This window comes from Rhincodon typus, chromosome 2 (assembly GCF_021869965.1).
Source record: "Rhincodon typus isolate 14 chromosome 2, sRhiTyp1.1, whole genome shotgun sequence".
In the NCBI taxonomy this organism is placed as follows: domain Eukaryota; kingdom Metazoa; phylum Chordata; class Chondrichthyes; order Orectolobiformes; family Rhincodontidae; genus Rhincodon; species Rhincodon typus.
In genome coordinates, this window is record NC_063333.1 from 47,983,138 (window position 1) to 48,002,349 (window position 19,212).

Below are 19,212 nucleotides of genomic sequence, written 5' to 3' on the forward strand. Positions count from 1 at the left end.
CATTGAGTATAGAACAAAAACAGAGGTTGCTGGAAGCTCAGCAGGTCTGGCAGCATCTGTGATGAAAAAATCACAATGTTTCGGGTCCAAGTTCTGAGGAAGGGTCACCAGACCCGAAACAATAACTGTTTTTTTCATCACAGATGCTGCCAGACCTGCTGAGCTTCCAGCAACCTCTGTTTTTGTTCCTGATTCGTAGCATCCACAGTTCTTTAGATTTTCATTGAGTACAGAAGTTGGGAAGTTATATTGCAGTTGTACAGGACATTGGTGAGGCCACACTTAATGTTACTAACAAAAACAATGTTGCTGGAAAAGCAAATAAAAACTGACGTTTTCCCAGCCACCACCAGTTCTGAGGAAGGGTCACCAGACCTGAAACGTTAACTCTGTTTTCTCCTTCACAGATGCTGCCAGACCTGCTGAGCTTTTCCAGCAACTTTGTTTTCCTGATTTACAGCATCTGCAGTTCTTTCAGTTTTTATTAAGGATGTTACTAAACTGGAAAGAGTGCAGAAGAAATTTATGAGGATGTTGCCAGGAATCAAGGGACTGAGTTATAGAGAGAGGTTAGACAAGGTAGGACTTTTGTTTCTTTAGGGCGTAGGAGACTGAGGGGAGATCTTATAGAAGTGTACAAGATCATAAGAGGCATGGATAGGGTGAATGTACTCAGTTTTTTTCTCAGGGTTGGGGAATTGAGGACTGGAGGGCATCAGTTTAAAGTAAGAAGGGAAAGAATACATGGGAAGCTGAGGGGAAACTATTTTTACACAGATGGTAAGCATGTGGAATGAGCTGCCAGCAGAAGTGGTTGAGGCGGGTACGTTAACAGCATTTAAAAGGCATTTGGATGAATACGTGGATAGGAAAGGTTTAGAAGGATATGGACTAAGTGCAGGGAAATCGGGTTGGCGTAGATGGACGTTTTGGTTGGCATGGACCCATTTGGGATGAAGGGCCTGCCTCTGTGCTGTAGGACTATATAATGACTCTATTTTGTTTGCTCAGGACACCATCATTCTTTTCTCTTCAAATCTTCCAACAATTCACTATGTCCACCCTCACCACTTCCTTAATGTCATCTTCCTTGTCTGGCCAGCAGTGTAAAAGAAAGTAATAAATGAGCTGTGGGTTCACCAGTGCATTGAGTGCATAAACAGTAGGTGGATGTACATGGTATCTACTTCCTGTATGTGGAATTGCAGTATACAATGTGGCAGTTCTATTCCAATCACTTGCAAAGATCTAGTTGCTGAGTCACGAATATGATGCATTTTAAAATTTATTTGGAGGATGCAGGCATTGCTGAGTCCAGCATTTATTGCCCATTCCTAAAAGCCATCAAGTAGGTGATGGTTAGCCATCTTCATAAAGTGTGGCAGTCCCTGTAGAGTAGGAGCTGTTTGGTAAAGAGTTTCAGGACTTCGATCCAGTGATGATGAACAAAATACAGTTATCCTTCTGAGCTAGGATAATTTATCTCTTGGAGAGGAACTTGCAAGTGATAACTTTTCCATTTCCCTGTAGTCCTAGCCCTTCAGGGTGGGAAAGGTTGCATGTTGTGAAGGCACTGTTAAAAAAGCCTTATTGAATTGTTGCATTCTAAAGCTAGCACTGACTGCAGCCTTATTCTGCCAGTGGTGGAGAGTGAAGGTTTAAGTTAGTGAATGGGATGTCTATCAAGCAGGCTTTTTTGTCCCGGATGCTATGAAACTTCTTGAGCATTATTGGAGCTTCACGCATCCAGATAAGTGAATGTATTCTATTGTGTTCCTGATTTGTGCCTTGTAGATAGGCAGGCTTTTAGGGAGTCACAGGGTGGATTAATCACAGCAGAATTCCCATCCTGCGATTGCACTTGTAGCTGTTGTATTTATGTGGCGAGTCCTGTTAGGTTTCTAGTCAATAGGACACTACAGGATGTTGATGGTGGGGCAGTTGGTAATGGTGCTACCCTTGAATGTAAAGAGGAAATGATTATAATCTTCCTCATTAGAAATAATAATTTCCTACAACTTGTGGTGACCTGAATGTTCCTCGCTTCTTGTGAGCCCAAACCTGAATGATATCCAGGCCTTTCTGTTTATGGACGCTGAGTGTTTCAGTACCTGAGGAGTTATGAATGGTACTGAACATTGTGCAGTCATTAGCCACCATTGCCACTTGTGATGAAGCAGCGAAAGATAGTTGGACCTAGGACACTACCCTAAAGAACTCCTGTTGCTGTGATGTGGAACCAAGATGATTGGTCTTTTAGCCAAATGCACCTTTGATGTCAGGGATCTCTCTTTTTATGCATTTGGACCAAGGCTGTAATGAGATCTAGAGCTGAGTGGCACGAGCAAATCCCAAACTGAGCATAGAGTGATCAGGTTATTATTGTTGTAACAGTGTTGTTAGCAATATATTAATTTTTGAGGCTGGGGAAGCAGTTAACTCATTTGGATTTGTCTTGCCTATTGGAGACAGGATATATCTGGGCAATTTTGCACATTGCTAAGTAGATGCCGAGGTTGTTGTTGTACAGCAACAGCTTGGTTAGATGTATAGTTAGTTTTTTTTTAAGTCCTTAGCATTAAATGTTGAATGTTGTTGAGCCCATGGCTTTTGCGGTGTCCTGTACACTCAGCCATTTCTTGATATCAAGTCAGATTTTGGAGGTTCATTATCACAGCAATATAATATAAGCAGGAGACCATTAGTAAACAATTTTCAATGATTTTATTGAATTTGTTGAGAAGCAGCAGTTTAGATATAATGCATTAGTTAATTAGAAAAAGAAAGTATCTAACTCTGCCAACTGTGGCAGGTTCACTGGTACTGGAGGGCAAACAGGTTGTTGGTTTCGGATGTGTCGGTCTTGTTCAAGTTGTGATATCAGCATCCAACACTAATCGAGGGGTTAGGGAACATTTCTCTGGTTCTTCCTCCTCCTCGTCTGGTCTGTCTTCCATCTGGAGAAAACAGCTGCTTGATGACTCCTATCTACAAGGATCCCTGATGAAGAATGCCCTCTGACCCCAAAGGGGTCAAACCTCCATTTGAAAGTCAGTTGCTATTCCTTTCAAGATCAAAACATCTTATTTTGTTGAACACTATACTGATAGTAAGGCAGATTGAGATTAATAAGTCATTCACATCCGTCCAATAGATCATAGCCTCTTTGATTCTCATGATTCTTAATGCCCTTTCCTTTGTTTTCATTTGTCAAAGACTTATCCAAATTTCTAGAAGGCTAGTTACACGGGTACTTAAGATCTCATGCTGTACAGAAAATGCTAAATATGGAACACTAAAAGAATTGATGTTGCTGAAGATAGTTTCTATGACACTGAGGAGGAGGCTGAGATGGATCATTCTCCTCGGTCCTTCAGAGTTACAAACATTTCAACCTTGATATTTGCATTCTCACATGCTGTGCTCCCTGATGATGATTTAGGATGCGGATAGTCAACAGATTCATTTAAGCCTCCTCCTGTTGTTGGTAGCTTGGGTGACCATCACCTATTATTGGATGTGACAAGATTACAAAGATTGTTTTTAATTTGTTGACTGTGTGATCGCTTTTCTCTGTCTTTATTTCCAGAAGGCCTTTGACAAGGAGACTGCTCAGTCAGATAAGAAACCATGGTGTTAGAGGCAAGGTACTGGCATAGATAGAGGATTGGCTGTCTGGCAGAAAGCAGAGTAAGTATAAAGGAGTCTTTTTCAGGATAGTAGCCAGTGATCGTTGGAATTCCAGAGGAGTCTGTGTTGAGACCACAACTATTTGTAATATATACTAACGATCTGGACGAAGGAACTGAGGGCACTGTTGCTAAGATTGCAGATGACATAAAGATAGGTGGAGGAAGAGTTAGTGTTGAGGAAGCTGGAAGGCTGCAAAAGGACTTGGGATAGGCTAGGAGAGTGAGCAATGAAATGGCAGATAGAGTACAATATGGGGAAAGTGTGAGATTATGCACTTTAGTTGGTAGAAAAAAGGCGTAGACTATTTTCAAAATGGAGAAAGACTTCAGAAATCTGAAGCACAAAGGGACTTGGGAGTCCTAGTTCAGGATTCTCTTAAGGTTAACACGCAGGTTCAGTTGGCAGTTAGGAAGGCGAATGCAGTGTTAGCATTCATTTTGTGAGGGCTCGAATACAAGAGCGGATATGTATTGCTGAGGCTGTATAAGGCTCTGGTCGGACCGCATTTGGAATATTGGATCCTGTATCGAAGGATGGACGCACTGGTATTGGTGAGAGCCCAGAGGAGGTTTACAAAAATGATCCAGGGATGAAGGGCTTGGTATACGAGAAGTAATTGAGGACTCTGGGTCTGTACTGGATGGAGAAGGGAATCCGTGTGACTGCCTCAAAATTAGGTCACCAATTTAATGTCAACATGATCAACCTGCTCATTACTGAAAGTCAAGTGGCTTGGGCAAAACGGCCAAGAAAAGATTTTAGGTATTTAATATTTATGTCTTGTGATTGCTGGGAGGGACCTTTGCTGATAGTTGCCTGGCAGCCCTTTCTGATCTTGGCTTTTATTTCAAAAACCTAAGGAATCATGAGGAAAGATTACAATGAACTTGCAAGTCTCGTGCGTGCGCTTTCTCTTCCCCTCCCCTCCCTCCCACCCTGAGAAGCTGATAAACTTTCCATATCTTAGCATTTAACATCCTTGTGAACACTGAGAAGCCAAACTGTAATCACTTTCCAACAACCTGGAGCAAGTCTCCCATCTGAAGCGAAGCTTTCTAGGAAGATCTTCCATCAGTGTATAGTTATCTGCAATTCAATTTAATCAACAAGAAACCCTGTGGACTGAGAAAATTCATCAAATTCCCACTTTTGTTTCTCAGACTATTGGCCAATTATTGTGTTATTACTTTTGCCCCTTTCCGTAAAATAAAATCTCTGCAGACTCATGTCTTTTGTATTATGCATGGCTTGGGATTTGAGGGTGTAGGACAAATTCTGGATTAAAACTTGGATGTTAAACAGTTTTGAGATGTTTTCTTTTTTAGAAATAGATTTTGCTTTATAACACAAATTATTTTTGAGCTCATTGAAGAACCGGGTGATGATAACATTTATTTTGGAAAGCAGTAACAAAAAGGAAACAACTGGAAATTTTGGGGATTGAATGAAAACATATATCCTAATGGTGTTATTCGCGCAATAGTAAGATTTGATAACCAGCGCATTCCTCCCATCTTAGTCTTAACAATAATTAATAATTTTGACTTGACTAAGTAAGTGAGGAATTAAAATCATATTTTGGTTAGTTGTAAAACAATTTCTGGAAAGAAATATATATGGCTCAGATCTAAAGTAAGGTTATTAGTTTATGGTTGATGAATGATTTTATAGCTCTTGCTAATGTAAACTTGGGCTGACAAAAGTGAAAATGATTTGAGGTTGAAGGCTTTGCCTTAAGGACATTGCAGTGTTTCAAATTGGTTTAGTTTTGTATTGTAAAGTATGCAACAGATCTGTAGCTGCATATTTTGTTTGTGTAGGTGTTTAACTATTACTTTGGAATTAGGTAGCCTTCCTTCTTGTGCACTGAACTATATGCTGGAGTCTTGTGGCTAATTTGACTTTTTTAGATCCATCAGTTGAAACATTTGGGATGGTAGTTAACCATGAAGAAGAAACATTACTCACTCTAAGCAGACACAGATTGGTGAAGATAACAGTGTGGAGCTGGGCCCTGACCCGAAACTTTCCTGCTCCTCTGATACTGCCTGGCCTGCTGTGTTCCTTCATCTCCACACTGTGTTATCTCTGACTCTAGCATCTGCAGTTCTTACTAAGCCTATTGTTCAAGACTGCTTATCTTGATTATGATCTAAAGAATTAATAAGTCAAGAAAGATGATCTGTTGCAAAAGCATTAATTTTGCGAAGTGATTGGCATGCCAAAGAATGAAACAGGAGACACAGAAATTATTTCAGTAAGATGATCATTTACTTTTAACGAAAACAGCTTGGAATTGCGTATAAACCATCTAGCCAATCTGAGGTCGACAATGCATTGACAATGAGTGTTCAAGATGTCTCCAATTGTGCTCAAGGGTTAGAAGGAGTTAAGGAGAAATGGTCAATCATGGTTCTTGCTGTCATGGACACTGAATTAACCACATAGACAAACTCAAAGTAGAGAACTGCAGGTCCGTAACATGCAATGAAAGTTTTGTGAAGTTATCGCAGTAACTCCTCCCAATTGACTGTCCTTCAATTTACTGCCCCTGAGCTATACATTTGTTTTATGTATAACAGGAGTACTATTTATTACTAATGAAAAGTACTTTACAAAACTCTAGGAATGACAATGATACACACTTTTCAAAGTAACTAACGACCTGGACTATTGCCCAAAATTCTCTCCTCCCCTCCCCCTAGGATGGCACTTAAAGCTGACAGACAAGACAAAAGGTTAGTAGTGGAGGTTAGATATTAAGTTAAAGATAGAAAGAGAGCAAAGTGATGTGACATGTGGCTGGACTCAGTTTTTGAATCTCAGGCTAGCAGTTCCAACCTCCAAATGTGCCAAACCCCTCTGAGCAGCTCTCCGACAGTTTGGTGATAAAAGAGCTTAAGTCTTTGAAAGAGTTATTGAGTTAGGTTTGTCCCTTCTGGGGAGTCTCCTCATGGTACCCTACCCATTGGGCACTCACAATACAGCTTCTTGCCAAAAATGGTTTTCCAGTCAACCTGAACTGCTCCAGAGACAGTTTTCTGTTCTTTCATCAAGCATTTTCCCCATGTTTCCCTATCAAAGGGTCACTCACCATGACTTTTCTCTCTGGGAGCAATCCTTTCTCTAATCTCCAACTCCCCACACAGGGCTGCAGGGTCTGTCTTTACAATAAAAACTGAGAGAACTGCAGATGCTCTAAATCAGGAACTAAAACAGAAGTTGCTGGAAAAGCTCAGCAGGTCTGGCAACATCTGTGAAGAAAAAAATCCAAGCTAATGTTTCGGGTCAGGTGACCCTTCCTCAGAACTGCTGAGCTTTGCCAGCAACTTCTGTTTTTGTTTCTAGCTTTACAATTCTGGCTCCTCGTTTTTCCCTCAAAATTGTAACTTTTTCTTGCCCCTGTTTTGTGGTCACAGGGTTAAACTCCCTCTTTGAGTTGGCTCATACTGCAGTGTAGGGTGGGCATGGAGAGGGGGTGACCAATCAGCAGCCAATCCCAATCTGTGCTGATTCCTGCTGCCCCCAAGGTTGCTTTCCCAAGTGGAGGGGGGAGCTGGACTGAATCGCGAACCTGGCAAACTTTAAAAATTAATGATGGAAGTTAGTTCTATAAGGACAAGATAGAAAGAGCAGATAGAGTTTTAACAATGCACAGAAGGAAGATTAAAGACAGCAAGAGAACTTCATTCAACAGAAAAAAGCAAAGGACCTGTGCCTAGTCAAGAGTGCAGAAAACCAGAGTCCCAAAGTGGATCAACTCCAAAACCTCTGCCCTAATCATGTTCATTTCATTGTGACTTGTGAAAAACTTAAATTCTGTAAAAATTGTGAAAACATATTTGTACCTGGAGTGGATTTTATAATTGGGACAAGTAAACTTTTTGACTGATTCTCTCAAACTCAGTACATAATTACCATTGACTGAAAATTGAAGTGAATCACTAAGTTTTATATCCTTGCCCAGGACACTGAAGTTAATTTTAGTGTCCTTTATACATGCCTCAGCAGATACTGTCTAACTTAGCACCAACTCAGGACCTTTTACATTTGTATGTCCCAATGGTTTTATCAATTTGTTATAAGATAATAAGATTTTAGTCTGCCCCTACACCTCCCCATCTCAGGCCCCAAGCAGACGTTCACTTGCACATCTGCTAATGTGGTATAGTGTATCCGCTGTTCCCGATGTGGCCTCCTCTACATCGGGGAAACCAAGCGGAAGCTTGGAGACCGCTTTGTGGAACACCTACGCTCAGTTCGTGACAAACGACTGCACCTCCCAATGGCGAACAATTTCAACTCCCCCTCCCACTCCTTGGACGACATGTCCATCCTGGGCAACCTCCAGTGCCCCAACGATGCCACCCGAAGGTTGCAGGAACAGCGTCTCATATTTCGCTTGGGAATCCCGCAGCCCAAGGGTATCAATGTGGACTTCACAAGCTTCAAAATCTCCCCTCCCCCGACCGCATCCCAGTTTGTCCCCGCCTCCCTAACCTGTTCGTTCGTCCTTCCTCCCACCTTTCCACTCTTCCCACTCAAGCCCCACTCCCATCTCCTACCTACCAGCCTCATCCTGCCTCCTTGACCTGTCCGTCTTCCCTGGACTAACCAACCTCCACCCTAACTCCCCACCTACACTAACCTTTACGGGCTCCATCCCCGCCTCCTTTGACCTGTCCATCTCCTCTCCACCTATCTGCTCCTTTTATCCATCTTCTATCCGCCTCCCCCTCTCTCCCTATTTATTTCAGAACCCCCTTCCCCTCCCCTATTTCTGAAGAAGGGTCCTGACCCGAAACGTCAGCTTTCCTGCTCCTCTGATGCTGCTTGGCCTGCTGTGTTCATCCAACTCCACACCTTGTTATCTCAGATTCTCCAGCATCGGTAGTTCCTACTATGTCTCAAAATTTTAGTCCTCCTGTCTACTCCATATGATCCTGCTTCCTCCAGTTTTTTCAGGCTTGTAAATGTTCTAAAATATATTATCTGAATTGTTTCATAGAAACTATTAGTTTTGAAATAATTGTCTGGTGTGATTCACCTAGAGTTGCAAACCATTGTCCCTTATTAATTGGAACTTGCTTTCCTCAGGTAATTTTATCATGTTTGAGTCATAACATCTGATGGAGCCCAAGGTGTGCTTTACGCAACTGAAATTATACATGCAGAATCTTACCACCCTTGACTTTGTATATAAGTATATTAAATATATAAATATGTACTTTATATATAAAGTATTTTTTATTGACATAATCCCTTTCGAATGAAGCAATATGCTGGGTTCTGGTACTTTAATATTGCTTCTGTAAAATAAGGATTCTGTTTTACCTTTGAATAATTTGGTTAAATTGCACAGACAGTTGAAATAAGTGAAGGGATTTTGTATGCACACCAGAATTTGCTGCAGATCAACATATAATTGAGCTGATTAAAACAAAATTATAATTTTAATAAAGCATTTTTTATTTTAGAATTTTGCTCTTAGTAATTTAGATTGAGGATTTACTTTCAGTAATATTTCTAGGATTATTTTCCTTTATGGCTTATTTTTCCTTTATAAATCACTTAATGTTTGCTGTGCAATGATTTATTTAAAACACTTGGCTGCTTTCCAGTTTACTTCTATGTTAGCATCTGGCTTTTTTTTCCCCTCCCTGCATGTCTCCTTTTGGACTGGAATTCTGTGTTTGCCCACCTGTTTGATCCAGTGTCTCTTAAAATTCTCTGGCATTCACTGTGGCATTATTTTCCCTTTACTTGTAGATTGGTGTTAGTTTTATTGGATTATTTGGAAGCTGAATAACAAAGTTGTAATAAGATGGGCAATGATCATTTGATTTTTTTCTTTGTAAATATACCTTGATTGAAAGAAGAATAATCTTAAAAATGTAAAATAAAGAAGTTGAAAGGTAATAATTTTGCTACCTCGTTTCTTTAGCCTTTTTGAAGCAAATTAACTCTCACCAGTTACTAAATGCAGCTGCTGATTTAGTGGCTTCAGCGTTTTTTTATCATCGACTATTATTTCCTACACCAAAGCTGAATTAACTTGAGATTTAATTCACAATTAAATACGCAGTACAATCAATTTTTACACTTCCTTTTTCTCTACCACCTCCTTCTCTCCTTCCTCCCCGGAGCACCAATCTTGAGAACAACTGTAAAAGATCTATGCAAGGATGATTGACAGTTTGGTGTATTCGATCAGATGAGTTTCTCTTATCTGTAGGTCAAGAAGGCTAGTTAACAGGAGCAACTGAGAAATGCCAACAGCATTCGAAATGGAAAATGTCATGACTTTGAGGCAGGTGGTGTTCCGTGGAATGGAAATCCCTTGGCTCATTTGCAAGGTACAGGATGCAAGTTTAACTGAAGAGAGAAGGAGAGGAAGATAATACCCAAAGGGGAAAATTATCGTGAGCAGCAATTGATTTCATGTATAATTTGTTGATCACTACAAGGGCTAAAAGCTGCCATTCCCAAATGTGAAGCGAGCATGGGAGATTGTTGGCAGTAAGTGGGACTGATTAACATAATCCCTGAAATGAGGTTTTGCTCAAAAGAACATGAACTCCAGTAGCCATAAACATGAACAGAAAACACTATTCATGTTAGGTCTGTTATAGAAAGATTTCTCACCTACATTTTGAACAAATGGTGTAGGAGTGAAGCAGTTGAAAAGGAATTGTCGAGAACTGATGTGTGGCAACATTATGCTTATTATTTTTCTAAAGCTCAGTTGAATTAAATTGAAATAAAAGTCTATTAAACTGTAACAACAAATGGCAAGAGTGTGGACAATTTGCCAGTTAGCTGGGTTTTTTTTTGGCAAAAGAAGCTGCATTTTTCCATATTATAGTATGGAGGTTTGGAGTCCTGCTTTGAGAAAAGTGGGATGTCATGTCACTGGAGGGGTTGCATGGGAACTGGCAATGCACCTGAGCCAAGAAGGAAGTTCTGGCGCAATGGTTTCTTTTATAACAAATCTTGTTGACAGTTCCATGTTATAGGCCACTGTTTAGCCTGCATATAGACAGATTTACAAAGGGAACCTTAACAGGCTTTAGTTTCCTTATTTATATAATTAATATTTCCAATGCCTGTTTCAGTTGTGGTCCGTCAATACAGAATGTGCATGTGTTGGACAGTTCCCTAAAGCTATTTGATATTTGTGAAACAGTTGGACTTTTGTAAGGAGGTTAATGAATCTAAGTAGATGGCTATTCTCCAGACATTGACTGACTTTTCTATTTCCAGTATTCTCCAATCTTGTTTGCAACTGTCATTATGTAGCAAAATGATTGAAGAATATGCATTTTCACCAAAGTTGTTTAAAAAGAAGTTTCATTTGGTCATCTGTTTGGCCAATTTATAAAATATTTCCGCCACATTACAGATATCTACTGAGAGCAATTTCTATCTGTTAAGAAAGTTAGACTCTTATTCTTTCTTTCATGGAATGTGGTCACTGCTGGCAAGATCCACAGCTGTAATTAATCCTAGAACTGAGTGTTTTGGGCAGTTAAGAGTCAACGACATTGCTGTGGGTCCAGAGTTGGATGTGGGCCAAATCTCCAGGTAAGAGTGGCAGTCCTTTCCTGAAAGGACACTTAGTGAATCAGATTGTGTAAAAACAAAACAAGTCTTGCTTTATATTCTAGATCTATTCATTGAAATTAAATTCCACCATTTAAAATGGTGGTACTTGAACCCATGAGCTCAGCATTAGGAACACCTACACTCAGTTCGCAAGAAACAACTGCACCTCCCAGTCGCAAACCATTTCAACTCCCCCTCCCACTCTTTGGACGACATGTCCATCCTGGGCCTCCTGCAGTGCCACAATGATGCCACCCGAAGGTTGCAGGAACAGCATCTCATATTTCAGTTGGGAACCCTGCAGCCCAATGGTAACAATGTGGACTTCACAAGCTTCAAAATCTCCCCTCTCCGGACTGCATCCCAAAACCAGCCCAGCTCATAACTGCCTCCCTAACCTGTCCTCCCACCTATCCACTCCTCCCACCTCAAGCCCTCCCCCATCTCCTACCTACTAGCCTCATCCCGCCTCCATGACCTGTCCGTCCTCCCTGGACTGACCGATCCCCTCCATAACTCCCCACCTATACTCACCTTTACTGGCTCCACCCCCGCCTCTTTGACCTGTCTGTCTCTTCTCCACCTATCTTCTCCTTTATCCATCTTCTATCCGCCTCCCCCTCTCTCCCTATTTATTTCAGAATCCCCTTCCTCTCCCCCATTTCTGAAGAAGGGTCTAGACGCGAAACGTCAGCCTTCCTGCTCCTCTGATGCTGCGGCCTGCTGTGTTCATTCAGCTCTACGCTTTATTAGCTCAGCATTATTACTTGTCCAGCTTCATTAGCATTACAACATCAGTTTTGCCAATATGAGGCAGTTATGTTTTAAATGGACTTTGTAGTTCAGGCTAAAATGGACCTGCTTATTATGGAGATGGAAACTGAAATCAATTTTTTTTGTAATCAAGTTACATGTTTTAACACCCTTTACACAACAAAAAAGCTGCTGGCCTTGCTGCGTACAGACTCTCTGGAGCAGTCAAATGGAGATTACTATTCATTAATAGGATGAGAGCGTCACTGGCTAGGCAGCATTTATTGCCCATCCCTAATTGCCCAGTTCAGAGTCATCCACATTGCTGTGGATCTGGAGTCACATGTAGGCCAGACTAGGTAAAGATAGTAGTTTCCCTGCCTAAAGGACATTAGTGAACCAGATGGGTTTTTCCTGACAATCAACAATGGATTCATGGTCATCATTAGATTCTTATTCCTGATGTTTTTTTTTTAATTCAAATTCCACCATCTGCTGTGGCAGGATTCGAATGCGGGTCCCCGGAACATTATCTGGGTCTCTGGATTAACAGTCCAGCGATAATACCACTAGGCCGTCATCGCCCCAGAGAGACTTGAGGTAGAAGGCACACGATCTGGACTACTTTTTTTCCAGCAGAATGACTGGGGTTCATCACCAAACAAAATGCTGGTGAGAATGGACTTCCATTTGAAGAAATGATGCTTGTGGAGATTTGAAGATCAGTGATTTGCCAAAGGGGGCCTTGCTTCAGGAAGTTCATTACAGTATGCTCAGAAGATTGAAAATGACTTTGTCTTCCAGTGGCCCACTAAACACCCTGGTGGACAGGGGGACAAAAGATTGTGTTTAAACATGGAGGAACTTGGGACTTCATACAGAGAGTTACTTTTCTGCTGACAGTTATGCATAAACATGACATGGAGCTTTTAGTTGTCATAAGTTGATAAGAAATACTATTTATGTAGTTTTGTTTATTAATTGCCTACTAAGCGCTTGCTTAATTATTTAAGTTGTTTGTTACAGTAAATGTGATATCCAGTCTTGCAATTTTTTTTGTTTTAATCCCTTTGAAATTCATATCTCCTTTTAGATCTTGATCAATTGGGTCACTGGGCTGAGGATAGATTTGAATTATTTGGATAAATGTGAGGTATTGTATTTTGGTAAAACAAAGAAGGGCAGCACTTATACAATTAAAAGTCAGGCCTTGGGTAGTGTTGTAGAACATAAGGGGTCAGGTACATAATTCTTTGAAGTTACAGGGTGGTTAAGAAGGCATTTAGCATGCTTGCCTTCATTGCTTAGTACTTTAAGTATACCTGAGTTGGAAAGTTATTTTGAGGTTGTACAAGATGTTCGTGAGGCCTCTTCTGGAGTATTGTGACCAGTACTGGTCGCCCTGTTTGTAGGAATTATTATTAAGCTGGAAATGGTTCAGAAGAGATTTCCGAGAATGTTGCTGGGAATGGAGGATTTGAGTTATAATGAGAGGCTGGGACTTTTTTCACTGGAGCATAGGAGGTTGAGGGGTGCCTTTATAGAGGTTTATGAAATCATGAGGGGTATGGATAAGGTGAATGGCAGGTGCCTTTTTCCCTAAGGTGGGTGATTTCAAGATTAGGTGGCATATTTTTAATGTGAGTGGAGAAAGATTTTAAAAAAGATGTGAGGAGCAATTTTTTTTACAAAGTGGTTCGTGTGTGCGATGAAATTCCAGAGGAAGTGGTGGATGCGGGTACAGTTACAATGTTAGAATGACATTTTGATAAGTATATGAACAAGAAATATGTGGAGGGATGTGGTCCAAGCACTGTCAGGTGGGACTAGTTTAGTTTGGGATTATGGTCGGCATGGATTGGTTTGACCGAATGATCTGTTTCTGTGCTGAATGACTCTATGACTATAAATCTATGATGAGAAGTTGTCTATCAGCATGAAAATCATAACACATCTTGTGACAAAACAATGGTTTTGAAACGCAAGCAAGTAGAGTTTGCAGCTTTGATTGTCTTTTGTAACGTGATTGGTTCTACTTTACATGATTCATTTGCACATTGCACTTTAAAGATTGAGGAAGAATATTTAATTGTTTGTATTTGGAAAGGTCATGCTTATTCTTTGACTGTAATTCAACCTCCACATACAAATCTTCCATCTGCTGTTTTTTTTTTAATTGATTGACCTTCGGTGATTTGACAATTATTTATATTTATATCTATTCAGGCTTTCATGTCCAACCCAGTCTCTGTCCTTTCTTCAGAAGAACTGAACTTTGATGCCATTGTAGGGTCTTATGTGTGCAAGTGCTGGGATGTATACACAGAGATTATATGGCTGCAACGAACCAGCACGCTGAAGGGAAGGTGATTTGGTTCTTCCACATTTAAGGTCTATGTCTTTGTATTAGATCTACCATATATACTGCTACTACTATAATTCAGATCGTGGTCTGGTCTGCTGTTTTTCAGCAGTAACCTACTTTCTATCGGAGTTGAAATAAATTTCCAGCCATAAAATAGTGCATTGTATCATATGAAATTGTATTTATGTTTTGCTGTATTTTTGCTACTTTCCCTACAAGAAAGGGTCAATGTTAAGTTCAGTTTCCCATTGAGAATAATAAATTGCACATTCTTGTCTTCTGGTCACCACATCACAGGAAGGATGTAAAGGCGTTGGAGAGAGAGCAGGAACTGTTTACCAGGATTGTTCCTGGGGGTTTGGAGGGTAGTAGTTATGAGGAGAGGTTGGACTAACTTAGTTTGTTTTCACTTTAATGTCAGAAGCTGAGGGGATGACCTGATAGAAGTTTACAAAATTGAAAAGCATGGATGGAATGGAAAGTTGGAGTCTTTTTCTAAGGGTAGAAATGTAATTACTAGGGGACGTAGGTCTAAGGTAAAAGGGGGAAAGTTTAAAGGAGATATGAGAGGTAAGCGCTTTTACACAAGAGGGTGGTAAGTGTTTAGAGGAGATGGCAGAAGCAGAGATAATAGCAACATTTATGATGCATCTTAACAGATACGTGAATAGGCAGGGTATAGAGGGATACAAACCATGTAGAGGCAAAAAGTTTTTAGTTCAGAAAGGAATCATGGTTGGCGCAGTTTTGAGCTGATGGACTTGTTCCTCTACTGTACTATTGTTTGTTTTCTGTTCATTTAGTTGTGCCAGTTATAACCACAATATGATGCCACATAACAAAAATACCATGAAGGGTTTAGAGATTTGTGCAAACCCAAGAAAATCAAAAGGATTACAACAGCAGACTTTTCATGATGAGGCTTAAAAATATTAAAATATAACAAGACACTTCAGAATTATGAAGAAGAAGATTCAGCACCAATACATAGGGGGAGATATTGGGTCAGGTGACAAAAAACTTGATTGAAAATAGAGATTTTAAGGGCTGTGTTTAAGGAGTAGGAGAGGTGGAGAGATGTAGGGAGAGACTGAATTTAGCACCTGGACAAGTGTTGGTAAGACTGCATTTAAAGAGTGATCAAAATTATAATAGCTAAGAGGCCAGAACTAGTTGAGCAGAGTTATTTTGAAGAGTTGTAGAATGGCAGCACAGTGAAATCCATAGAAGAATTTGAAAACATGGATGAGAATTTTAAACTCAAGATGTTGCTTGACTGGAAAGCCCCTGTAGATCAGTGAACACTGCTATGATTGGGATTTGGTGAGAGTTGAGGCATGCGTGACAGTTTTAAATAACCTCAAGTTTATGTGGGAGACAAGCCAGAAACACACTGGAATAGTCAAGCCTGGTAATAGTAAAGCACAGGTGAGGGTTTCTGCCGAAAATTAACTGAGACATGATCAAAATTCAGGTGATATTTCAGAGCTGGAAACTGGTTGTCTTGGAGATGGCAGAACTATATCATCTTGGCTCAAATATGGCACCAAGCCTGCAAAAAGTCTGCTCAACTCCAGACTGTGGTCAGAGAAGAGGGATTGAGTCAACAGCGATGGAACAGTGTTTGCAACATGGATTGAAAATGATGGCTTCATCGTTGGCAAAGCATTAAATTGAAGACTTCATCTCATCTGGAGATCTTCCCTCTAAGGCTCCCCATCTCATAGACGTCCAATTCAATACGGCCCAGTACCTCCTTCCTAAGTCCACAACCAGGACAGTCTGGCAGATTTAATGTCTCAGCCTGTTCCTGAACGACTGGATTGATTTATTCTTATCTCAAGTCTATATTTTCCCAAGTTGACAAGTCTCTCCCCACCAACACCATGACTGTTATTTTAATGGATTCCAATTCCATGGCCTTAACCATTTCCTCTTCACCATAGACATTTAATGACTGTATGTCTTCCAGCCTCCACCAGGACAGACTGAGAGTTCTCTTTCTTTTTCCTTGGATAGATATATATCCAGTCTAGGTCCATCATCCTCCTCCACCTGACTGAACTTGTTCTCATCAAACAGGTTCTTTTCTTTACTCTTCTCACTTCCTTAAATTTAAAGGTGTTGCTATGGATACCCATGTGGGCCTTAGCTATGTCTGGTTTTTATGGAATATTTCTTGCTCCAGTGCTACCTGGAGACCCCCCCACCCCCGCCCCCCAGTCCTTTCCAGGTAGAGTGATGATTGTATTGGTGCCGTTTCTCATCTTGAATTTGCTTCCAGTTCTTCCCTTTCTCTCCTAATGACACGATCCATCTCTGATTCTTTCCTTTCCTCAGCTTGTTAACTTGCTCGCCAAGCTGGCTTGTTCTTGTTCAGACATTTTGTCACTATGCTAGGTGACGTCATCAGTGGAGCCTCCGATGAAATGATGTTATTCTACTCCGCTTGGAATTTATACTGTCCGGTACATTATGGTGAGTACTGTCATTTCCGGTTTTAATCTGTATAAGTTTGTATATCAGGTCGAATTCTATATGTTTGTTGATTGCTTACAGGTGGAGAACCATGCCTCTAGGAATTCCTGTGCGTGTCTGTGTTTGGCTTGGGCTACTATGGTTACCTTGTCCCAGTTAAACTGATAGCCTTCATTGTCTGCGTGTCCCGATATTAAGGCCATCAGTTTAACTGGGACAAGGTAACCATAGTAGCCCAAGCCAAACACAGACACGCACGGGAATTCCTCGAGGCATGGTTCTCCACCTGTAAGCAATCAACAAACATATAGAATTGGACCCCAGATATAAACCCATACAGATCAAAACCGGAAATGACAGTACTCACCATAACAGACCAGATAAATTCCAAGCGGAGTAGAATAACATCGCTTCACTGGAGGCTCCACAGATGATGTCACCTAGCATGGTGACAAAATGTCTGAACGAAAACAAACCAGCTCAGTGAGCAAGTCAACAACCTCTCCCTCAACCCGAGCTACAGATTTTTGCCAAAACTTTAGTCTTTCCTTTCGCAACTGCTTTGTCTTCATTTTGGGGATCAACTAAAATTCAAAACCTGCTAACGTCCCTAACTACCTTGAATATGCTTCCTCATGCCCCAAAACCCATAAGGATTCCATTCCATTCTCCAAGTATCTCTGTGCCAATTGCATCTGTTCTGACAATCCAGCCAATGGTACCTGTGTTTTAAATATGCTTTCCTTGACTGAGGATTTCGCATCCCCAACCATAACTTCCAATTATGGTTGACAGGACAATCTCAAATTATGCACATAGCTCCTCTTGCCTTTTCCTCTCCCTCCAAGAACCAGAATGGGGTTCCCCTCATCTTCACCTTCCACCTCACCAGCTTCCACATTCAACAGATGATATGCTGCTATTTCCACCACCTCTAGCATGATCCTACTGCCAAATACATCCTCTCCCCTTTCAGCATTCTGAAGAAACTATTTCATCTGTGGCAATCTACTGCACTCCCCTATCACCATCAACATCCTGTGTTCTTCCTACTGCACCTTTCCATACAAATGCTGAACATATTAAGCATGTCCCTTTACTGCCCCTCTCCTCATCATCCAAGGCCCCTCTCCCTTCAGTGATATCAGTGCGGTTTGGGTGACTGCTCTGAGGGCAACACCTATTCAAGAAAGGTTTACCAGACTGATTACTGGGATGTCAGGACTGAAGCAGGGAGATAGATTGTGTTTGTTCTGACTATATTCACTAGAGTTTAGAAGATTAAGCATGATCATATCAAATGGGTAGAGCAGGTTCAAAGGCCCACATGGTCTATTTCTCCTACTTTCTACATTTCTATGTTAATCTGCAAGTGTGCTCTTGAGCTTCGGGTGGCCTATCATTTTAATTCTCCATCTTGCTCCCTCATTGACATCTGTCTATGGCCTACCATGCGATCTTGAGGACCAGCACCTCATATTTCATTTAGGCACTTTTCTGTCTAATAGAATCAACATTGAATTCAACTATTTCAGACTGGACTCCCTCTCACTGTTCTGTTTCTTTTACCTTAGTGTGCATCAGTCTCAATTTTGTTTTTCTTGATTTTGCTTTTAGTTATTTGCAACTCCTCTGAACCTATCTTTTGTTGCTTTATTTGTCCTTTTACTTCTCTCTTTGGCTCTGTTCTGCCAAGTCATTTGTCATTTAAGGCTCCTGTCTTCTGCCCTATCATTATGATGTTTCTAACTTTCCTAGTTCTAATCAAAGGTCATAATCAGCTTCTCTCTCCACAGCTGCTGCCAGACCTGCTGAATATTTCTAGCATATTCTGTCTTAGTTTATTATTTTAAGTTTGAGATTTCTGCTTATCTAGTACTCAATATTAGATAAGTAGTCTGATAGTTTGGCAGCAGTGGAGGAGTCGGAAGAAGATACTGGTGAGTTACAGCTGGGTGTTGTCAGTGCACATGTGAAAACTATGCTGTGGGTGGCATTTGGATGAGATATTAGAAGGGGCGGGTGCAAAGATCGATCCCTGGGGAACACTAGAGGAAATGATAAAGTAACAGGAAGAGAAAGCTTTGCAAGTGATAACTTAATAAAAACAAAAATAGAAAGTTTGGAATGTACAAACCATATTAAGAAAGATTGGAATATCTAAACCATGATTTTAAAAAATGGGTGTAGCAATAGGAGACAGATCCTTCAGAATTTTAACGGGAAACAGCTTTTAAAATGTAACAGCATGTGATGCATAATTTTTGATTCAGTTAACTTGCTATCTACCCTTGTTAAACAACAGGCAGGCTCCTGAA

At 40.7% G+C, this 19,212-nt stretch overlaps 1 long non-coding RNA gene across 1 annotated transcript in view; it reads left to right on the forward strand.

The window, feature by feature from the left end:
- The window catches only part of LOC109929953, a 139,876-nt gene that overhangs the window by 28,634 nt on the left and 92,030 nt on the right, over window positions 1–19,212 (forward strand). The window lies entirely within an intron of this gene.